Source organism: Podarcis liolepis, assembly GCF_965112155.1.
Source record: "Podarcis liolepis genome assembly, chromosome: 1".
In the NCBI taxonomy this organism is placed as follows: Eukaryota; Metazoa; Chordata; class Lepidosauria; order Squamata; family Lacertidae; genus Podarcis; species Podarcis liolepis.
Window position 1 is genome coordinate 100320970 of NC_139554.1, and position 20468 is coordinate 100341437.

Below are 20468 nucleotides of genomic sequence, written 5' to 3' on the forward strand. Positions count from 1 at the left end.
AAGATAGATACATATGTCAAAAAGTGATTCCCTCTACCTAAGGCATCCCTAACCTGCAGCCCTCCAGATGTTTTGGCCTACAACTCCCATGATCCCTAGCTAACAGGACTAGTGGTCAAAGATTATGGGAATTGTAGTCCAAAACATCTGGAGGGCCGAAGGTTGGGGATGCCTGCCCTACCTCATCTCAAATGTCCCACAAAATGGTAAGCTTTCACTTTGCTGGAAACCAAGGATTGAAGGGCCCAGGCAAATACCCAAATGGGCAAAGTTCATCTAAGTGGACCTCTCATATACAGTCTGGATTATCTTTAGCATAAGATTTCTCTCTCTTTTAATTTAATTTATTTATTTATTTATGCAAATCACTATCAATTCCCATGTTACCCCAATGGCACCATTTTTTCCAACACTTTTTCTGCTATGTTCAAGGAATGAAACTTTATGTGTATGAATTATCCACCATGAGGTGGATAATCGTGTCAATAACTTTGTTTAAGCACAACATTCAAACACAGTTAAATTTCATGCTGGGTGTATTTACTGAATTGGATTACTGCAATGCAAACATTCAGACAAACAACAAACACCTGCAGTTGGGGTTTTTTAAAATCATCATCATCATCATCAAGCTTTCCTTGAGAAATGCTGCCTTCCATAGGTGTCCATACATAGTTAAAACTACTTTTAAAAATCAAAAATTTAAAGGTAGATGAAAATTTGGTATAAGAATACTGCTGGGAACTGCAAGGGGAAATACCATACAAATGTTAGCAGTATTGTCCACTGGCAGCTCTCTTGTGCCTAACTTTGAAACTGTTTTTGTTTTATTTGGGGAAGGTCTGGAACATCACCCTTTGGAGAATTGGGGGTGGGAAGATGCAACTTGTGTTAGGGAGAAAGAAAAGTGTATGAAGCATATGCATGTGTGTTCCAGAAGAAACAATTACAGTGGTACCTCAGGTTAAGTACTTAATTTGTTCCGGAGGTCCGTACTTAACCTGAAACTGTTCTTAACCTGAAGCACCACTTTAGCTAATGGGGCCTCCCGCTGCTGCCGTGCCTCCATAGCACGATTTCTGTTCTCATCCTGAAGCAAAGTTCTTAACCTGAAGCACTATTTCTGGGTTAGCGGAGTCTGTAACCTGAAGCGTATGTAACCCGAGGTACCACTATGCTTGAACAATACTAATTGGCAATATAACATTTCCTAGATTGCATTTAGGCCATTAAAATATTCAAATAGTTATTAATAATCTGGAAATCATATTTTGATCATTAAAAACAGCAGACCTGTATATTTATTTATTAAGCTCCATTGCCGACTGACGTCTCTTGCTTCATTTCTGAAACCCAGAAGCTTATGCATTGTTCAAGAAACTGACATTGCCAGCAAAAGGCTGTGGCTTTCACATATGTGCCGTTCTGGACATGTGCATCTGCCTCAAAGCCAGAAGGAGAAATGGTAACTGAGCAAGCAAAAGCAAATCACTCTTTTTGCCAGGGCATTCTTGCAAAATCTGCTAGAATGTATTGTAATCCACTGTTGAACCGTAGCAGTGGTTGCTTGTCAGCAATTCTAGGGTGACAATCTTAAGAAAAAGTAGTGACAAATGCAGCCAGAATTATACAGGGCAATATACCCTGGGCTCCTTGGAGAGGAAGGGCAGGACAGAAATTTAACAATAAATTAATACTCAAAATTACCCTCTCTAGATCCTATGTGTTCCTATCCAAACACATCCATCAGGGTGGGTCACTAGAAGAAAACAAGACCCCTACTCCCTTCACAGAAATAACATCAAAGTACTATACAGGTCATCCAAGGAACAATCCTGTTGATCGCAGCCATACATATCAAAGTCAATTCTGGCATTCCCTCGCTTAGCAGCACAGGAAAAACAGGTTAGCTCCAACCATGGCATTATCCCCTAGCACAGCCATTTAGTTTCTCCATAGAAACTGAGGAGTGACATTCATTTCCTTGGGCATCAATCTTCCTAAAGTCCTGGGGTTCCCAACATGGCACCCTTAGACACCTCTATGGCCAAGATTGAAGCCCACCAGACAGGGTGATGTACAAAAAAGTTCCTTGATGCTTAGCCTGGAATACGTCCCTCAACAATGCATTTTGATTCTGATTATTAACAGGTGGCCAAATTGGCCCACTTCCTGCTTCATATATCACAATGGCGGGGAACCTGTGGTCCCCATATATTTTGGGGGCAATTTCCATTAGTCTCAGTCAACATAGTGCTATAGAAAATGGAAGTTGTGGTCCAACATTTGGAGGGTCACAGATTCCTCCCTGCTGACATACCACAACAAGCACCACTTAGGCCTCTTGAAAATAGTTATTAACATGTTTTTCGAAATGCAAAACTCATTTCAACATTGGAATTCTATAGCAGTTCCACAATACAGTGGTGCCTCAGGTTAAGTACTTAATTCATTCCGGAGGTCTGTACTTAACCTGAAACTGTTCTTAACCTGAAGCACCACTTTAGCTAATGGGGCCTCCTGCTGCCGCCGTGCCGCCGGAGCACGATTTCTGTTCTCATCCTGAAGCAAAGTTCTTAACCTGAAGCACAATTTCTGGGTTAGCGGAGTCTGTAACCTGAAGCGCATGTAACCTGAAGCGTATGTAACCTGAGGTACCACTGTACCTCAAACAAATAAATACAGCGTTTCTTAATATTAAGTACTGGCTGAGCAAACATGACGATCCGCCATGTTTATAGGGTCAAATTTATATAAAAAACCATATATATTATTCCAAAAAAGATCAGGAGTCAGACTCTGGAGTCGAATTAATCTTAAAGATCAAAAATAGAGAAAAACTAAAAATGTGTGTGTGTGTGTGTCTATGTTCAAAAGTTCAAAAATTTTAACTCAAGGGTGCTTCAAACTGCAGCTGCAACAGGCTTGCAGCCTTCAACCGGCGTCCAAGTGAGGCAGGGAGAGAAGGCCACTTGCGTGTAGGACCAAATTCCCACAGCGGGCACCAAGCCTCCAACTGGGCCTTGTTTGGCTGGCACTCTGCCCTCCCAGGCCCAAAGCAAGTCAGCCCCAGTTCTCTGGAGGGACTGCCAGAGCTACAGAGCAGCAAAAGTCGCTTCTGTTGTTGCTGTTGACACACGGCCCGATTCTTTAAAATTGCAACAATTCTATAATGGAGGTCTCTCTTGACAAAGCTCCAACTTCAGGCCAGCTGAATGCCTCAACGGTGCCTCAGAAACCCTGCAGCCCTAATCCCTTTAGCAACAAAGATCTGTTACTTTGCTTAGCATGAAGCAGGCCTCAGAGGCCTGTGTGTGGTGTGTGTGCCTTGGCCTGTAAGCCAAAAGTCTCCTGTTTACATTTTCCCTATTCCTTTTTTAAAAAATGTTGTTCTGAGAGGAGCCACAAAGGGCTAGCTTTGTCCACAAGGAACAAGGGAGCTCGGGAAGTCGCTCCTTCTCCAGCTGCCTACTTCAGGGCGCTGTCGCTGAAATCAGGATGCAAGATTTCTGACATAGAATAGACCTGCCGAACGAGCCACTCTTCTCTCAAATGGCCATTCTCTCCAACATCAGCCATATTTATAGATCAGCTGGGGGCAAATGGACTGATGCTCTCATGCACATGAGAGGGCTTTTGATCCAGTGGATGCCTCTGCTAATGCAAGGAGGGAAGGAATTTTTGTCAGTTCCCCTTCTCCCCCCCCCCCCAAAGACTCAGCTCTAGAGAGCTGGGAGACAGGATAGAAAGTGGACTAGATAGCTACAGGAGGAAGGGTGAATCAGCAAAGTAACTTCCTGTCTCAAAAGCCCTTCATTGAGTGCAAAGGCACCAACAGAATCCCATGCACTGGCACAAAGACTCCCCCGTGCACTTGTTGTGAATTATTATTGTTACATTTTGAATTGCTATCCTATTGTTTTAACGCAAGCCAACCTAGGAATGGAAACCTTGAAGAGCAGTGTATAAATAAATTCACTTAATAAATAACAAAGAAATAACAAATAAGAGATAACAAAAAGGAACCTACACTACATGCCTCACTTTGTGATCGCAAGATAGATCTTACTAAAAACAAGAAACTGGCATCGTTTAAACATTAAATAGGATCACTTTTTGAAAGGTTATGAATTACTTATTTTAAATAATCAAGGAGGGTTAGAAAGTAATTCACAGTAACACAAACCCCACAATAAATAGAGGTATTAAAAATAATATAGCTCACTCCCCCAATCAGAGCATAGTTAACTGCATACACAGTATGATCACCAATTTATTATGCAGAATTCTTTAAAAGCCAGAAAGTAATAAGTGACATGTTTTCGTTAAAAACGTTTGGACCTAATTTCAAAGAGGAACTTTGACATATTCAGGCAGTGTTCCTAAATAAACTCAACAAGGCTTACTTCTACGTAAATGTGTTTAGGATCATTCAGTTAGCCAACAGTTAGTAACTCAATTTGATTAGATTGGGCAGTCTTGAACAATGGAGCAGCCAGAGAATTCCTTCATTTCTTGAGGTAGGAAATAAACCTAGTGTTACTGCTAACATTTCAAGCCCACATTTGGAAACAGCAGCTATAAAGGCATTATCAAGATACCTTCAGTTTAAACAGCTAAGACAATATGACTCCCTGGCCTTAAAAGATACACAATTTAATTATAAAATACAGGATTTACTTATATGAAAGGCAAAGCAATGCCCATTGCAGAATAAAAAATAGAAGGTCTAACATCAGTTGGTGCATGAAATGCAGTAGTTTCTGAATGAAATGTTCTGTATGGTTCCATTCCAAATAACACCTTTTCTTTCCTACACCTCTTTCCACATCTCCCTTCTAAACAGAGGTCTCTGGTTTCCCATCTTAATCCAGCTATGTGAAGATTGACAGAAACAACTCAGTAAAGAACAGAAAGGTTCTAAGAGGAAAGTTTGAAGGAATCAGCCCTTTGTTTCTAAGGCCAGGAAATTGAGATGGCAATTATTGAACTTGTCTGGAAGTGAGGGTTTCCTACCCACAAACATCCTTTCATAAAATCATAGGATTATAGAGTTGGAAGGTACCCTGAGGATCATCTAGTCAACCCCCCTACAATGCAGGAATATGCAGCTGCCCCATACGAGTATCAAACATGCAACCTTGGCATTATCAGCATCACCCTCTAACCATTAGAGCTATCTGGGCTGACCCAAACCTACAGCTTCCAATATTCCCAGTCAGTCTCCCACCCAGGTACCAACCAGGCCTGATTCTGCTTAGCTTCTGAGATCAGGAAGGAAGTGGCACTCTCATAACACATTATTCCTACAACTGCTAAGATTGCAGCAGTCCTTATAGGAGATTCCATAATCAACAGAAGTTTCAGGAATTGCAGAAGTAGACAAAAGTGAGACCCCAGGAAAAATTAGTAGTACCACCATATGCTCAAACCAATCCTAAGTAAGTCAAGTTTCACTCTGGTGCTTAAAATGGGTTATGCTTTCACCACTTAATCACGTATTTGTAATCAGGTAAAGACAGCTGGTTAAAATTTAACAAGAACATCTGGAAATGACATGAAGTATATGCATCCCTTCCTTGCTTGATGCAGGATTCTTGGCATCTTTGCCAATCTTTCCGAACTAATAAATATTATGTCTAAGCAAGCAGTGCTTATATGGAGATTTGATGCTAGCTGGACAAGAGGCAGGAGGAAGTGGACAGGTTCCCTGCAGGATATACCCAGCGGACTGTCATCATGATCAAACAGTTAGGTGTGAATGGTTCCCATAGACATTGCAAAGCAAACGCAGGATCAATCTGGAAGCTAAACATGTAGTTCTATAGCAGGATTTTTTTTAAAAAAAGAAAAAAAACTGTACTTCAATTCGAAACTCATGAACACAAATATGCAGACATGTTTTTTTCCATATAAACTCCATATCATGACGCTATCCTTAAAGTCAAATAGGATCACTTTCTGGGGGGAAACTGTGTGGTCGAAGCCTGAAATTTTAATGTTAGAACTTGTATATTGTTCTTTCATAGCAAGTACACAAAATAGGGTGCAATAAAACAATTAGCTGATTCTGTGTACAATTTATTCTACTACCTTGGACAGAGGTGCCATCAAAGAATACTGAGGGGGCCTGATGCGATGTCCTGATGTCGCGCCACACCCGGCTCCATGTTTGGCCTCAACAATGCGGGGGTCAGCTCCCTCAAAAAAAAGATTGAGGGGGGTCTGAAGAGCCTCAGCACCCTGGAGCTGGTGCCTATGACCTTGGACCTTCATCATCTCATTCTGCTAGACATATAGACCACGGGGAGATATTAAGAGCTAGTGCATACAAAATGGCTGCTAAGTGGAGGACACTTTAGACTGATGCCCGTGGTAGAGTTATGTCCATGCTGACATTAGTGTGTGCCACACAGACTGGAAAATATTATTTTCGTCAGCTTAAAGATAGTTTTGAAGATTGGCAGTAGCCACTATGTTGATATGGCCACCTTGGAGAACCATGTAAAGCAGTATCTGTGTGACATCATGCCCACCCCAGCAACAACTTCATTATTCAGTTAAATAAGTAGAGATTAGCCACAGTCAAATCAGAGATCCACAAGTGCAAAAAGCAGAATCAGTTTTACGAACATTAGCAAAATATAAAGCAAGAAGAGGAAAGCAGGATTATTGGGTGTTTAGATATCCTTTGATCTGTTAAGAAGGAATACTCAAGAGAACAAGTTTCCTAAATCTACAAAGAAACAATGAAAGCACTAGTTGTAAATAAACTCAGTGTTGACACTCAAACAATTTGATAATGTAACAATCTGCATAAAGCCTGCATTTTCAAAAATTATTATCTAAACAGAGTCCTAGTCCATTGACCAAAAGATATCAAAATTATCCCTTTATTACAAGCGATCCTAGAATCCCCCTTGAGGCTAGGGCTATCAAAAAATATTTAGCTTGTTTCCAAGCTAATATTTTTCTTACTCCTTTCATTATGAAATTGTAACACATTTTCAATAACTTTTAGCTTTGCTAAACACAACCGCAAGTAATTTCCCAGAACTCTTGAAAAACCTGACATGTGAAATGATTCTCTCGTCAACTTGTGCATTATTAAGCTGAAAGGAGGCATGTAAGATCATTTGATCATTGAAAGCAATGGAAAAACATTGGGAGCTTCAGGACAGATGGACGAACTTCAGGTCATATAAAACATTACCAAAGCTATATTTGAAGAAAGATGTGAAAGTGCCCTGGGTAAGACTACTCTGCGTTGCTAAGGAACACTGAAAATGGATGAAATAACTTGTCTCAGTTAAACAGAGCAAACTCCAACCATTTCTTGTTTATTTCTGCAATGTTTTCTCCTACTGATTATTCATTTTAACAAGTATACAAAAGATAATCCCTCATTAAACCATTTAGACAGGGGGAAAAAGATGAACACCATGCAAGTGCTTAAAAATAGCCAAGTTAAGGAATAAACATTCTTCTGGGAACGGGGGACGACTCAACCACCATTTTGTTAAAAATACAAAAGATGCTGGCATTCACAAAGGATTGTGAGGATTTTGGTTAACTACTAGAAAACACCAAAATATACGTAACAGTAAATGTAATATACACATTACAATAACACTTGTATCAGCTCCATGCCTGACTAGAGAATTTGGCATTAAAAAAAATCAGTCATGGCATAAAGAACTATTCATGCCATGGGTTGTACAATATGGCATATACGCTCTTCTTTTCTACACGAAGATTAGTCTGAAACGTTAAACTGTAACATGGGAAGTGGCCTTCGGAAACTTGAAATGGAACACCCTTTGGAATTTTTTTTTTTTTTTGTGATTTAAAATCCATCACTGCCGGTTTCATTAACAGAAAGTCTAGATTTTCAACTGGTAAATCAAGCAGATCACTGCCCTCACGTGAAGCAACCCCAACAGTACCAATGCCCCTTGACATTTTTTCTTGATGACACTGCCAGGACACTGTGCCATCATAGCCTAAAAGTGGTGAGAATAAATAAATAAATGAAGAGTGGAATGCAGAAAGTCCATTTTATTTTCGATTCGGCAATCCTTTTTTATTTTTTACTCAAAACAAACCTAGCAGCTAAAAACTCAAAATCAGGCCAAACAAACAAACAAACAAACCAATTCCTGCTTTTCTGTCTTTTTTCCAAAGGTGGATTATAACTGGATTTTGATAAAAACAGCTGCCCATTTCATCTCCCTTGCTGCAAATCATCAGCAGGAACGTGACGTAAATGGCATGAAAGTCATTGGGAATGTAGCTAATACGAACAAACAAACAAAAAGCTACAATAACAATAATACTGACCAACTCTGGCTACTAAAAGCAGCTGAACTTCATGTTTTAGTGGATACAATTTTAACATTTAACTAGTTAAAAGTTCTAACAACAGAAAGAAAGAAAGAAAGAAAGAAAGAAAGAAAGAAAGAAAGAAAGAAAGAAATGCACATACAGCCAAAGCCTATGCCTGTTTACTCGGAAGCAAGGCTCACAAAATTCAATGGGATTTACTCTTTAGTAAGTGCACACAGGATTTCAGCCAAAGCCTCTTAATGGAGCTTCATATGAAGTTACATTAAGAGGCTTTGGCTGAAATCCTGTGTTCACTTGCTAAGGAGTAAACTTCATATGAACATAACCTTCAATAGAAGTTTGGACTGTTTGTTCCAAGGAAAACACAATATGATTTCTCTGTGGAATTAACACACATTCAGAACACTGTGATGTCAGTTATACCTTAACTTCCAACTGCCCTGTTCTAGCCAGAATACTGTCAATTTGCAAATTCCGGTCCCAAGGAAATCTCCACCCTACAATCCTCCATTTTTTTAAAAAAAAGCAACTATATTTTATTCCTGCCTGTTAGTAAACATTTAAAACCTAGAAAGTCAGCATCGCGACAAATCTGCCTGTCAAAAGTTGTATCTAGATCTCTGTAATCTTCATATTATTTCCTTATGACGGCTCTAAAAAACAATTTTAGAGGGTCACATAAACAGCTATACACTGAGGCAAACAAAGAAACTCAACATAAAACATTAAGTTCAAATGTTGTGCTGATTCCCAACCACCCCTTACATAAAACCCAAAAAAAACACAACCAGATGCTTTTACTATTGGCTGGTTCCAGACCGCTGAAATTAAGGGAAGGAGAAGACCAGGAACAGAGAAGGAGAAACAGGCTAATGTTGAAGGAAAGCCAAATGGAGAAGGAGCAGAGGCAAGGAAAGAGCTTGCTTCATCCTTTTGCCCACTCCTCTAATTTACTGCTACACTGCATCAATAAATTAGCATCAGGGGGATACAGGGGTCAACATGGCCTTGAGACAATGTACCCAAGGTCCCCCCAAACCTGGCAGCATCTCCATTTGTAGGGCAAAAGGTATATTTCGTATCCTGCTCCCTTCTAGTATAAAAGAATCTATCTAGCTGCAAACAGGTAGGTTTTTAATTATTAAAGCAAGCAATTGGTATGTGTTTTTATGAAATATGCTAATTGCAAAATATGAATATTGATCTAAACCAATAAAAGGGACAATTCATTTGGTTTTGGTTTTTTAATACTCATAAGGCCATCCAATAGCCACGTTCTCTGGGCAGCTTATAGAAAAGCTTCACCATCAACTCTGGGTACACTTGGCAAATAGGTTTGCCCTGAAGAAGGGATTTACAGCCTCAAATATACCGAAACATTGAACACTTTGTTCAATAAATCTGTGATGAAGATTGACAAACATACAAGTCTTAAAACCATCAGCACTTGCCTGTCTGCCTGCTGCACTAAAGAAGCATCAACGTTTGCAATACTGTACAAAATGGCATGCCTTATCCCTGGTAGTAGTACCCTGGAGACTACTGTGACCTCCTAAAATACTGTGCATTGTTTTAACATTTTTAAGGATGTTTTTAAGCACAAACTATTAAGGAATCAAGGGCAGACACATGCAAATTGGGTGCCAAGGTCACACAATCTCAAAGTGAGTGAATGATTATATTTCTTAACCATCCTAAACAACTCCATTACAAATGTGTCCAGTCCAGTTCTGAGAACACCAAGCATTCAAATAGTCTCCTAATTTGCAATTTTTGCAGTTAAACATCTAACACGGCCATCTGTTTTCCAAGGAGCCTGTAGATTAAATTTTAAAAGAAAGTTAATAGTTTTATGCAGAAGTGAGACTAATTTTTAAAGCATTGCCAGCAACAATGATCAGGGCCATGTAACCCTGCAACTATAAATCATATCCAAAAACAAAAGGAATTTATGACAACAGAAGCATTTTGTTCCTTTAAGGGGAGGAGGGAGGTTAAGTGCAAGATCAAGACAGGAAATTGTTCTTGTTAAGCTGAAAGATCATGTAATTGTTTATTTGGGAAAACTCTGATTTACCTTAAACTATGCGCAAGGTTGGAATGAGAAGGTCACTGTGTATTAAATTGCAGTCCAGTAGACAACCAAGGTCAAAGGCAAATTTTCTGAAAGTTTATATTAGAAAGACCTCAAGCTTTTGTATTCACAAAATATGGCCAAGATTTCCCCTTGGGGCACCCAACTCCACAGCATATAAACCATATATAACAATCCCTGCAAGCCACAGAGAGTGTTGAAGGATATTAATTTAGAGATTTTTACATGTTGTTGGGTCAAAACAGCAAAGCAAGGTTGCTTTAAATCTTCCGATAAAGCCCTTGGTGGGGTCCAAACAGTGTACTGGACTTTGACCTGGAAAACTGTGTTGATGGGCCAAGTTCAGACACTTTCTGGGTGGCCTTGAGCAAATCACTGCCTCAAAAACTCCGCTTCCCTAGGAAAAACAAAACAAAACAATGATCTCCCTTATGGCATTTGTTAGAAGAAGACAAAAGGTGGAGTTCTACAAGCTTTTCACCCTCTGGAAGCAGTTCATTGCCTCCAAATTACATCAGTGTGTTAATGTAAAGCTCCAGAAAGCAGAGGATCCCGAACTAAAAGATTTGTATCTCCCTTTCCTAGCTTACAACTTTGTACAAAGCTATATATACATTATGTATATATAATCTCTTTTTTCAGACTAGCAGTCAGGAGATGCAATGTTGTAAAATGTGAAGCAATCCGTGTCAGTCTGTTGGATATTCACACATTTATTTTTATTTTCACATCTCATCCACAGCAATATGGTTAAGGTGTATATTTAAGACATTTACTTTTGAGACATATCTACCAAGGCAACACTAAAAGTTCTGTACTTATTGCAGTAAGACTGTGTTATAATCAGTACTAAATGCATTCACAGTCCTATTGTGGTTTCTGGAGGCCTCCATGTTAAAAATCTAGAAACCAAAGTATGAACCAACTTCTCCTCAATGTGAAAATCATTTGAAGTATCAGAAAGCACTGTACTGGCATTGCCACAGGTTCCTGGCAGTCCTAAACTCAGGTTTAAATGAGAGATGCTATCTTGGAAAACACGGGGTTCCAACCTACAGCAAATTGGAGGAGAGGCTTAAACTACACCTATCAATTCTCCTTTGCAAATACCCCTCTGAGCTGGTTTTCCCCAACCTATCTTAACATTCCGGTGTGGAGCCCACCAGGGAAATACACAACAAATGTCCTCTGCAAATGTCTCCACAGCTCTGCATTAGGAAGATGTAGCATTCCTGGACATGTCCCGGGCAAATATTGGGAACCTTGAGACGAAGTGATCATCATGTCCTCTTGGATTTCATGATACAGAGGAAAGGGAAAGGAGAGTGTAGTTTCTGACCAAGGGATCTCGCCTAGTAGTTCCTTCATCTTTTTGAAGAAGGCAGATTTCAAAAAGATGAAGGAACTACTAGGCGAGATCCCTTGGTCAGAAATACGCAAAGAGAAGGAAGTCCAAGATGGATGAGAGTTTCTTAAAGGTGAAATATTGAAGGCCCCAAACCAGAAAATTCTAACAAGAAAGAAAAGTAGGAGGCATCTAAGGAAACTGGTGTGGAGCTTACAGATGAGCTGAGATTAAGAAGGGTGTGTATAAAAAATAAAAATATGGAAGAAAGTGGAAATCACAAAGGAAAAGGATGCAAGAGTAACCAACAGTTGCAGGGAGAAGGTCAAGCATCCCAAAGCTCAGAATGAGCTCAGGCTTGAAAGAGAGGTTAAAAATAATTTTTAAAGGTTTCTTCGGCTATGTCTGAAACAAAAGGAAGAACAAGCAAGTAGTAGGTCCTCTGCATGGAAAAGACAGAGGAATGCTATTGGGTGACAGAGAGAAGGTGTAACTGCTCAGCATCTGCTTTGCCCCTGCCTTCATCCAAAATGAAAGCAGTGCCCAACCTGGTGAAAACACAATAAATGATGCAAGGAGGGAGCTACAGCCCAAGATGGGGAAAGAAGTGGAAAGAGAACACCAAGCTACTTTAAAGGAATTCAAATCTCCAAGACCCCTGATGGCATGCACCTAAGGGTACTAAAAGGGCTTACAAATGAGCTTGATCAGTTGGCAGAGCATGAGCCTCTTAATCGCAGGGTCATGGGTTCAAGTCTCAAATTAGGCAAAAGATTCCTGCATTGCAGGGGGTTGGACTACATGACCCTTGGGATCCCTTCCAACTCTACAATTCTATGAATCCTCCCTTGCAACTTCAATTCTGTCGCTCCCATTCTGCATAACCACTTTAATATTAGGTGTCGTAACCCACCACGTAACCAATCCTATGCATCTATTTACACCAATCTTGTCCATATTAAACATCTCAAATCAGGCTGCTAGTATTAGGACATGTGTAGTATTTGATTTTGCATATGTATGCAAACGAATTACATTTCACTAGATAAGACGCAACACAAAATTAAAACATTTAATTCACCACATTTTAAATGAAATCTTCACCCAAGGTAAATTTCCTAGTTCCTTTCTGTCTCATTTATGTATGTCTATTACAAATTATACTTCAAGGCAAATAATCCTATCATTATCATAAATACTCTTCAAAACAGCTAAACATCCAGTCATTTCTATCATGCCAGGCTCTGACAGGTTTCCAGAAGAGGTTGGAAACAGTGTGTAAACAACTGCTCAGCAATTTTGAAAGTTCAGCCACATAACATTTATGGGTGGGCAGCTCTTCTGTTGGTGGGGAGTAGGTGGCCTAGTTGTTGAACGGGCTCTGTGTCTCAAATCTGTCAAGGCCCAAACAGAAGCAAGTCTGTTTACTTTCTATTAGCAAACTACCAAGATCTGAAGTCAGTGGTATTTTGAACTCCCTTCTCAGCAGCAGATGCACAAATAAACGCAACAAAATCTTTTTGAACTGTATGCTTGGGCATGAACTGAGGCACGAAAACCACAGGAAAGTGCCTGGCTCAAACGTCCTCTGGAGAGACATCAGCTCAGAAGCAGCATACAATATATCTTGACATTGTGCTGCTGGTGCAAAGTATGAGCAGTCAACACTTCAACCTAAGAACTGTATTTCATAACATGGCCCCCCACACGTGAAAACATTGTCGCTTTTCTTGTTTTCCTAGAAACACATTGTTCTTGTTCAATAGGCTTTCCTGGACAGTATACCTTGCCTAATCCTACTTTCTGCTTGTGTTGCCCTATCTATATTTCACAGAATCGTAGAATTGTAGAGTTAGAAGAGACCTCAGGAACCATCCAGCCCATGGGTAGGCAAACTAAGGCTCGGGGGCCAGATCCGGCCCAATTGCCTCCTAAATCCGGCCAGCAGACAGTCCAGGAATCAGTGTGTTTTTACATGAGTAGAATATGTGCTTTTCTTTAAAATGCATCTCTGGGTTATTTGTGGGGCATAGGAATTCGTCCTCCCCCCCCAAAAAAAGATAGTACAGCCCCCCACAAGGTCGGAGGGACAGTGGACCGGCCCCCTGCTGAAAAAGTTTGCTGACCCCTGATCTAGCCCAACCTTCTGCAATGCAGGAAACGCAACTAAAACATCCATGGCAGATGGGCACCCAACTTTTGCTTTAAAACCTCCAGTGAAGGAGAGTCCACCCTGTAAAGCAGATTAGGCAGAGTGAGTGAGTGAGGTCACCCAGTGAGCTTCATAGCTGAGTGGGGAATTTGAACCCTGGTTTCCCAGGTTCTAGTCCAACACACTACTCTACAGTGGCTTGTCCAGCTATGAAAACCAAGGAATGTAAATTCAAAAAAGGACCCTAAAGCTTTAGATCCGATCTATGTTGCAAGTCAGAATGAGGTGCAAGGATGGCACTACAGACCAAATGAGAAAGAGAGCAATTGTACAAAAGTTGCAGAAACGTCTTCTGCAAGCCACATGCAAGTAGTAAGGGGGAACATGACATGGGTGGCAACAGTGACAGTAGTGCCAAGTCTACTCCCATGCTTATCATGGGATCTGACACCTTCCATGTACAACATAAACATGAAACAGTAGAATTAAAAACGAACTTGGCAGAGCACAGTATACCTACTAGGAATAAGATACGACATTGCACTGATTCAGCAGCAGTTTAGGACAGTAATTCAAGTTTCCAGCCCAGGCCACAGTCAACTTCTTAAAATTAGAGGGGGTTTTTTTGCAAAAACTTTATTAAAAAATTTAGCTTATACCAATCATTCTCAGGTTGCACTGAACAGCAATTTTTCTGAAGTACATAAAACTTTCAGTAGGCACTCTAAAACAGGAGTTCTAGCCAACGTCTATAACACTTTGTGTACATTGTTCTAAATCCCAAGAGGTTATTAAAAGTTTTGTATTTAAAATTCTAGGGGGGGGTGTAAAAAAATTGCACAAAAATCCTTACCAACACCAATTGGTGTCCAGACTGGGTGCCAAACTGGTAAACATACAAGTGTGATTAAATCGCAAACTGAAATGGAACATAAATCCGAGATCAACTTTTACAAATGAATTTGTTCTCATTGTGCTTTTCCAAACTAACTAAAATTATGCCGACACGTGAAAATATACTTTCTCCCTACCACACAGTGTTTTATCAAGCCTAAGCTTCTCTAAGGAAAGAAATGTACATTAGAAGTGAGGAAGAATTGGGTAGAATTCATTCCACTTCATGTCTTGAAAGCTCTAATTAAAATTCAATATTGCACTTTACATATGGGTTCTTATATGAAACTCCTGTCATGGCTAAGGCTTAAGGTTAACCAGGTTAATAGAGTCCAATAAAACAGCTCTATTGAATTATACCAAGCCACTGAAATACACTAGGCTGCAATCTGCTTCTCCTTTATTCTTGACCACTGCGCTAAGATCGAAGCCAACAATGTGTGGTTAGCATCCAAGAACTATTTATGTGCAGGATAGAAACTTCCAAACGCCACCCTTCTTCCCTTGAAGAAAGTGCATATATTTACACCTCAAATATTTCCCTCCAGTCTGCTTTTCCCATTGTCACAGTGTTATGTGTTAACAGATCTGTGCACACTTGCCAAGTATCACTCAGTTGAAACAGAGACACTCCCCTCAATATGGATTCATTTTAGAGGGGTTGTTTTGTTTTTTTACTTGTATGGCCAAAGCTAGCTGATTTATGTCCAGTTGCACAACCACATGCACATGATTATAGCCTGCAGACGACTGAGGAATGACATGATAGTACTCCTCAAATACCTGAAGGCTGTCAAATAAAAGAGGACAAACCCTTGTTCTCAGATGCTCCAGACGGCAGAACAAGATCTACAGGGGTTTGAGTTACAAGGGGGTAGGCTTTGGTTAAGCATTAACAGAAAGATCCTGACAGTTATAGCAATTCAGTAATGGCACCAATTACCTAGAGGAGTGGTGGGTACCTCCGCATTTGATATTTTCAAGCAGAGGGTGTATCTGTTGTGGTTATTCTAGCTCTGTGTTTCCTGCATCAAACTGGATGGTGGACCTACAAGAACCCTCCCAACATCTTGAGTGCAAGCAGAAGATTCCTCCATAACATTTCTCTGTCCCCTCCTTTCCCAAAACGAAACAAACTTATGGCTAATATTCGCATTAACTCAAACATAAAAAGTATTATTTGTAGGAGGAAATATTTAAAGGATTCACAGAAGGCAGCTGAGGGTATCTGCTTCCTAATATGCATTTTGGAACAAACGGCAACTTCATGTGGTCATCATGTCAACTATGCATGGCTTGAGACAAGGTCTCCATATCGGAAAACACAATGTAAGAACTAATCCATTTTATGGACTGTGTTTCCTAAGCCAAACTATGTTAGCGAATCACCAGCATTCGGAGCACAACCCATTTTGCAGTTTTCAGTCTTTATTTCCTGCAACAAAGCATTACAAATAATAAAAATGTGCATTCTTCTTCCCCTATTCATGCAACATATCCAGCTTGGGGGGGGGGGGGCATAATGGATTGTATCAGCTCTCCACACTCCTCATCCACCCCAAGTTGTGAACAGAACCTCCACCTGCACTACCTGAATGTATGTGGGATCTCTATGCATTTTGTAGTGTCCTAGGTCTACGCATAGGTCTGTTATACTTGTGTAGGAATACATCGATGGGAAGAGTGTTTATAATCCCACTCCTAGGCATGAATACATCTTATGTCAAGTGAGCAGGGCTTCTACTGCTGTTCTGTTTGGGTCAGCAGCCTCTTAGTTCTCACAGTGAAGTACCACTTCCTTCACGTCATAAGATACATGACAGGATAATCTCCAAAATAACGCACACAAGAACTATTATCTGAAGGCCCACTAATATTTATTACCTGCCCAGCAACATGCATCCACATAAATTTACATGAGAGCCTTTAACAAAGAAAGTGGCTTTAAAAGCTCTGAATCAGGATGCCTCAACATAGAATATTGTGGTTATGGAATCAATGGGTCTGTGCTTTTGCTATTTGATGAAAAATGGCACTGGGACTGTGCCAACAAACTTTAAGCTTGCAAGTTGCCTGTGTACTTTACCCACCTCCCAGTTCACTTTCAGCAACTTTGTTGTGCTGAGTTGCAAACCAGCAATCACATTTCTGCTTCGCCACATGCAAAATGCTGAATATTCAACCCTCTTACCCAAGCAGACCAGATTTTGTCTCATGAATCAGTTCCCAACGAAATGGAATCTTTTAGAATTCCACTCCACCACGCCATTTTGAACTGGTCTACAGAGGTTCTCAAAGGGACGCGGGTGGCGCTGTGGTCTAGGGCTTGCCGACCAGAAGATCGACGGTTCGAATCCCCATGATGGGGTGAGCTCCTGTTGCTCGGTCCCTGCTCCTGCCAACCTAGCAGTTCGAAAGCAAAGTGCAAGTAGATAAATAGGTACCACTCCGGCGGGAAGGTAAACGGCGTTTCCGTATGCTGCTCTGGTTCGCCAGAAGCGGCTTAGTCATGCTGGCCACATGACCCGGAAGCTGTATGCCGGCTCCCCCGCCAGTAAAGCGACATGAGCGCCGCAACCCCAGAGTCGTCCGCGACTGGACTTAACGGTCAGGGGTCCCTTTACCTTTACCTATGTTCTGCATTCTGTCTACAGGAATCTGTGCCTATTACTAACTGGTAAAAGGAAAATCTCCATAAATTTAGAAAACTGAAACCTTCAGCAAATGCCCTTTAACATGTTCTAAGAAACCCAGCATGAGAAAGGTTGGGGCAGCAGTGTTTGGTTTCTTCTACTACATAAACAATAAGCAGGAAGCTGCCTTAACAGCCCAGACCATTTCTCAAGCTCAGCAAGCACTGTGACTGGCTCCTGCTTTCAGAGTCTTATTCAGGTCTTACCCATCACCCACTACTACCTGATCCTTCTAACTGGAGACACCTGGGGTTGAACTTTAGACCAGAACCAAGCAGAGAGTGAGCCAGGAGGCCATTTGGTCTAGGCCTCAAGCTCAAAGGAGAACTCACATTTCGACACTTGTAAATTTTTTGGCATTTGAGAAGTTTTGCGACTATGCACATCACACCAAAATGTGACACCCACTCTCAGCTTAGAGCTGAATTTTTTTAGCAAGTAAGAGATGTGATTTGGTAACGTGTGTGTATGTGTGTTTGTCAACAGACACAGATTTTGTCATTTTAGTAAAAATGTATCAGTTCTGACAGCACAAGATTGGGCAGCGATGAATGTGTCTTCAGACTAGTTGATTACATAAACAATCCACTCACTCCTTTTTAGCAACTTACTTTTGTGTGTCTTCCTCTTATTATATTATTACTAATACTACTACTACTATAATTATGTCTACTACTACTAGGGGCCTCAGAAGCTGGAAGCTGAACAGCCCTCTATGGATCTGCAAGAGGGTCTGCCTGGACCCTTCAAAGCAGGTCCTCTCCCAATCAAAACTACTCTCCCTCCCCATAAAAACTCACCACCGCTTTCCACTGCGGAGGTTTATTGTCCTTCAATGCCCGTCCCCTGGCAATGCTTTTTATTTCTAAAATGAGCGATTAAACCTCGAGCTTGCCAGGAAGCCTCGTAGCATGTGGGTGTTGGTGCTTAACACGGAAAAGCACTCTGCACGTGCTCCGGAACACACTTTTCTTTCTTGCAACTTAAGCCTGCTTCATGGCTGAACGCAGCAGACGTCCGCGCCTCCAAGCCCACGAAGAGGCAGCGCCCGGTTAAGGGGCAGAGGAGTGAGGTTTCTCGGGGAGGGAGCTTGGCTTGGGAGCCTCGCGGGCGCCCCGTCGACCTCGGATGTTCGGCCAGCCAGTAACTGCTGGGCCCGACGACAGGGGTCCCTGCAGGTCTTGGCAGAGGAGAGGCGCCTCTCGGGAGGCTGGCGTTTTCCCCCGCGCCGCCGCCTCCCTCGCTCTCCTTTCATATGCATATTCGCCAGCGCCGAGGGGGCCGCCCAAGCAACGTGCCCCCGCCTCCAGCCCGTCCCCGGCCGCGCCAAGGCGGCTCTTCGCAGCCCGCCGGCCTGCGCGCGCCCTGGGCCCGCTGCTCGGCTCTCTCGCCTGCCCGCCTTGCTCTGTGCAGCTGCGGCGCCGCGGCGGCCCGCGCGCCCGGCGCCCTTCCCCTTCCCGCCCCGCTCGGCTCTTCGCGCGGCCTTGGCTCTTCACCCCACCCAGAGGGGGGGAACTCACCTCCTCCTTGTTGGTCCCCTCCTGGAGGCCGGCGGCGGCAGCAACGCGCGGCCTCCCCGGCTCCGCCTCCCGCTCGCTCTCCGCCCCGACGTGGAAGGGAGGAAGAGCCGGCTCGGGCGAAGCAGCAGCAGCAGCAGCAGCAGCTCGGCTTCTCCGTTTTACGCGCGGCGCCTCGGAGCAACCCGCGTTGCAGGTGCGCCGGCGCGTTGGCTCCGGCTGGCTTTCCCAAGTGCACCGAGCCGCGCTTACTCAGAAGTAAGCCCCCTTGGCTTCAGCGGGGTTTACTTCCAAGGAAGTAGATTTAGGACAGACTTAGTTGGGCATGCTTGGTAGAGGGACGTGGACGAACTCACTGGAGAGAGGCATCGTATATTTTAGAACTATTTTAGAACTATCCGCTCCATGGGGCTTCCTGTGTAAGATCACAGCCCAAGCGGGCTAATTCACGGCAAGACATCTACACGATCCCTTCGTGTTCATGAAACAGGGCGCGCAAAACCCGGCTTGGCTTTTGTCATCGCCGCTAATCCGTACATAGAGCACATAGTCTTCAGCATCAATGAACATTCATTCAGAGAGCGATCTCCCCCCCCCCCCGGGAAATCCCAGAATCTTCAAACCTGGAAGTAGGTGTTTTGGTTTGTGAACTTTGCCCTGGAATAAGAACATGTTCTGCTTCCTGTTGCGTGTGTTCCATTTGTAAATTGAGTCCCCCCGCTGCTATGGAAAAGCACGCCTTGGTTTAAGAACGGACTTCTGTAACGGATTAAGTTCGTAAACCAAGGTACTACTGTACTTTGGGTGGCATTCAACTAAGGTTTACTCAAAGTAAACCGGCTGAAACTCATGAACCTAACTTAAGTCATGTTCATTAACTTCAAACAGTCTGCTCTGAGTAGAGCTTAGTTGAATGCTACTCTAGGTTATTACAAATTACTGAAAACATCATAGGGTCCTGTGACACCATAAGGAACAGAAAATTGATTCTGGTGTGGCGTAAACATTTGTGGGCTGGCTGAAGCCCATTAGATACATTTAGTAAACACTAGAGATGCATGTTTGACTATTGCAGAAAGCAAGAACGGATTGCAAAAAGGGAACCATGGGTGGTTGTGGAAGGTAAATGTCACAAATAATTTATTTCATAAAAATATACATATATTTGCATATATTACTGTGGCACTATAAGGAAACAATCTGCCTCAAACTCCCTTTGATTGGCTCAAGAAGCTGCTTGTTCATTATTCCTCCTCTTTCTCATGTGCTTCTCTGCTTCCCACTGTCCTCTGCAAGCGGAAGCACCAAAATATCACAAGATTGGGAGTTCTTGCAAGTTTTTAAGTGGAAGCAGGAAGTACAGAATAATTGTATGAAAACAATATATTGTATTCACAGTATGTAGCCCTTTTCAACCATCCATTAT

The 20468-nt window shown here is 42.1% G+C and overlaps 1 protein-coding gene across 7 annotated transcripts in view; it reads right to left on the reverse strand.

Moving 5' to 3' along the window:
* The window catches only part of GTDC1 (glycosyltransferase like domain containing 1), a 222994-nt gene extending 203736 nt beyond the window's left edge, over positions 1 to 19258 (reverse strand). For 2 of the 7 annotated variants that reach the window (XM_083494341.1, XM_083494348.1), the window contains exon 1: positions 19046 to 19258. The gene's annotated coding sequence lies outside the window, so the exon portion shown is untranslated. Of the gene's footprint in view, positions 1 to 6093; positions 6473 to 19045 lie in introns of those variants that run through there. The other 5 variants (XM_083494350.1, XM_083494346.1, XM_083494343.1 and 2 more) reach the window with 4 other exon arrangements.
* Positions 19259 to 20468: the final 1210 nt, after the last annotated feature.